The sequence below is a fragment of the Lotus japonicus genome, chromosome 3, assembly GCF_012489685.1.
Source record: "Lotus japonicus ecotype B-129 chromosome 3, LjGifu_v1.2".
Lineage (NCBI taxonomy): Eukaryota > Viridiplantae > Streptophyta > Magnoliopsida > Fabales > Fabaceae > Lotus > Lotus japonicus.
The window spans coordinates 79,730,825-79,735,083 of NC_080043.1; positions in this window are offsets into that span (position 1 = coordinate 79,730,825).

The following is a 4,259-nucleotide window of genomic DNA, read 5'->3' on the forward strand; positions in this document are numbered from 1 at the left end:
CACCACCCTATCATCGCCACCACCACAACCACCATCGCTGCCACCACCACCACCAACTTATCTCCACTGTCACCACCACCGCCACCAACACCAATCTACCACCATTGCCACCACCACCACCAACCTACCACCACTTCCATCACCACCGCCACCACCGTTATAATCACCTCCATATTTGATTTTTATTATATCATTATTCAATATTTCACTAAACATAAAATTGCATTAATTTAAATGATATTGTAAATTATACAGAGTATGACCAAACGCTGGATAGTATAAGAAAGTTATCAGGGCTTATACTATCAGGCCTAATACTATCAGGTCTTATACTATCAGGCCTAATACTATACGTCGCACCAAACGGGCCCTTAGGGTTTTTTGTGAGAGTATGAGTGAGAATGTATTTAGTCTTGTTTTGTGCATGAACTTAACACTTTTAGACTACTAGTAGGTATATAACTATATTTCATAAAATAAGGAAAAAATGTATTGTGGATGAAATGGCTATACCCATCTCTTAGGCCAATGACCTCCTAGGTTCAAATCCCAGAGTGATCAAGTTTTTCATTTTTATTCTCGACGAAATTACCGACAGGAGGAAATCAGCAATGCTTACTATCCGTCGCTAAGTTTCAAGATAAAATATTAAAATAATTTTAGCGAGGGAATTAGCGACGGAACAACAACGAGGTTACTAATCCGTCGCTAAATTTTAAAACAACATTTTCAATTCCAAAAACATGATTCTGTCGCTAATTCGTCGGATTCCGTCGCTAATAGCGAGGGATTTTTGTCCCTCGCTAAATCGCACTTTTCGTAATGACAAGAGATGTGACTCATAAACCTAATGCCTTAAGGTTTTGGGTTAAGATGTGACGTCGATCTCTTGGTGTCTTGCTCATCGGCACATGAGCTCCTGTCTCCCCCAACAAATAGTTCATGTGATAAGAGTTAGTGGACATGTGAGTTTGGCGAGGGAATATAGGGATCAATCTCTAGATGGTGTAATTTATCTTTTCAATGTAAAAAAATATTTACAACTGTTTAGTCAAATCAGTTTCAGAAGATTTCATTTAGAAAATTACAATTCAGAGTTTCAAGTAAAATAAAAGTGATAATTAAATTGTAACAATTTTAAAAATTCAGAGAACATTTTCTCAAAAAAGTACGGGGTCTAAATTCATACATAAGCTATTGTAGATGGGCTAAAAATATCCTTAATTAAGCTTATTATTTATGAGTTCTTTTATTAGTTTTAAAATTTTGTTAAAAATCAAGACAAAATGTATAGAAAATAAGAAAAATACTGTTAGATGTATGAAATCGAAATAAAATTTATCAAGATTCACAAAGATACACTCAGACACCTCAAAGGTCGAAAACAAAACAACTACAACCAAATAATTACGTGTATATTTGATTTTCAATTTTAAAAGAATTTTTACTCCACGAAAGTTCAAGATTTTTTTAACGTTTGAGACATTGAAATATGTGATTTCAAATTGTAATGCTTCAAACGAACTTTCAAACTAAAAATAAATCACCAACATACCTCACTATTTTTTTATTGGGTTGGAATTGGATTGATCAATTTCATACATCAGTCCGAATCTGTCGATCACACCTACCTTATATAAAGTAAGAAAACTTACTATAATTGACCAAAAAAGAGAACAATCACTCTAGACTACAGATCCCTTGGCACATACTTGGATCCCACCACGTTGAGTTCGACTCTCAACTTAAGGGGATCTTTCTTCTTCACGTGAAGGAGATAGAATTGCTACTTGCAACTAAAAAAGTGAAATGAAGCTGTGTTTCTTAATGTTTAATGTATATTCAGAAAGACAGTTGTTTACCGTGATATTTGGTAAACAAACATCTTCCAAGTTCGACTGGAAAAAGTTTAAGAGTTTTGCGAATTAAGGGTTCTTTTGGGAAAATGTCTCGCTAAAGCGCGTGTGAAATTGTGTTTTTCGACAACCGTGTGTCGAAGGTTAAAAGAAAATGAAATTTCGAAAGTAAAACGCAGAACAATCGAAATGCTTGAAGATAAAATTCACTATTTAAAAGCTTTACAAGATTGACAGTAAATCTAACAAAAGCAACAATGGCAGCAAATTCGAAACTATCTAAGTGCAGGAATCGTAAACGGTTGGCTCGGCAACATAGTTCTCCATGATCACGTTAGGCTCGTTGAGTCTCTTTGATGCGGACATGAGAGCTTTTTAGTGATTTTTGAGAGTTTTGTGTTGGAACCCCCTTTCTGAATGAGATTCTCCTATTTATAGAGTTCCTTGTCCCGCGTGTCACTGGCGGTTTTCTTCCTTACTGGATGGGTTAGTGGGTCTGATTCCCCACGATCTGATGCTTTCCCCGGAAGTTCCCTGTGTAGTGGTGAAAGTGGTTGCCTTCAACCGTTTCCTGGCCACGTGGATAGCCATCGTGGGGAGAAGCACGTGCTTGTCCAACTGCTTCAGTCAATGCTGCACGTGATAAACATGCCCGTGTTTGTAGCAACAGTTACCAGTGTCATCTCGTCGGAATCTGTTTTCCATTTAACTTGGCGTTTTTTTTGTAATTCTCTAGGTCCATTTTCGACTGCCCCATGCGTTTTGGGCCGAACATTGGGCCAAACATTTTGGGCCAACAACAGCCTAAGTTCTCAATATACATTTAACTGATAGCGTACATAAGTTTTATATAATTAATCATTCAATCTCATCCTTCAATTTTATTAATTAATAATTAATTAATTTTAAATTTAATAATGTTTGTAATAAGAAAAGCAAGAATGTGATTAAATGATTATGTAAAACTTTTTACACTGAAAATGCTAGAAATTAATCTCTTTTTATATATACCTGCATTAAACTTTCATTTAACGACAAATTTGATTTGATAATTCCAGCGTCAGTTAACATGCAGTATTTTAAATTTTTCTATGAATCCGTGCAAAGTAGTTTTTATAGCTAAAAATTATTGAAGCTGAAGCTTCGGATAGAAATCCTTGTTTTCTTTAATATTTATTCAACTTGTTAGACAGGATTTGACATTGTAAAGTGTGAATGCTCATAAAGAAGTTTACCAAAATTAATGGAGTTCTGAGTTTCAAGATCTAGTAGTTCAGCCATGGAAATTAAATCATCAAACACTTCCATGCTCTATCAATTGTTCATCATTTTGGTTCTTGGCTGCTGCGTGGCTAATTCCATTGAAGATTTTGCTGAAGAATATGACACAGCCTCTCTTAAAAGAAGCAGCTTTCCAGAGGATTTCATATTTGGTACATCATCTTCTTCTTACCAGGTTGTTTACGTGGTTTTTTGGTAAACAAATATCCTCTTAGTTCGACTAAAGGAAGTTTAGATTCGGCGTCCTTTTGAGAAAACGCTTTGCCAAAGTATTGTGTGTGTAAGTGCTTTTTCGACAACACCAAGTTGATTTAAACAGAACTGAATTTCATTAAACACGGGTCAATTACAAAGAAATCACATATATCGAAATAACATAAAAACTACAAGAGATAAGGATCTCGACAGGGAAATGCATAGAAGAACTGGGGAATTAACAAGCTTAAATGCAAGAAAACTAAAGTGTTGGTTCTGCAACATACTCCTCCATCATCACGTTTTGCTCTCTGAGTCTCATTGATGCGGACGTTTAGAGCTTTTGGTGAATTTTCAGAGTTTTCAGTTGGGAACCCTTCTTTCTGCTGCTGCTTCTTCTATTTATAGTGCTGTTCCTGCCCACGTTCTTGGCGGTTTTTCTTGGATGCATGATGGCTTCGTGGGTTTTGAATTTTGGCGCCATGCCCCACGTTTAGCCGGTGGTCTTCGCGCACGTGACTTTATTACCGCGTGGATGGTTCTGAGTCGTGGGCAACCGTTGCTATTCGTGGCATCGTGGGTATATGCACGTGCTTGTAGTTGCTTGTTACTCGGTAACTGCCTCTTCCATTAAGATGGTCGAGATTTCTTCATTTGCTGAGTTTGTCGAGATATAGCTCTCACTAACTTGACTTTGAGGGACACCGTATGCTGAGTTGCCGGTTTCGCCATAACCCTTGTTGTCGAGAACTCACCTTTGCACCATGGTGTCGAGAGTCGTAGTGCTCGTAATTTTAGCTTAACAGTTGCCCCCCAAGAATGTTGGTTGTCGACTGCTTTGGCTTGAAGACACCAAGCATTTTTTATCGCAGCCGTTCGATTCCAACGATTCAAATACTTTGTGCTCTTGGCCATTCGATCTTCAAG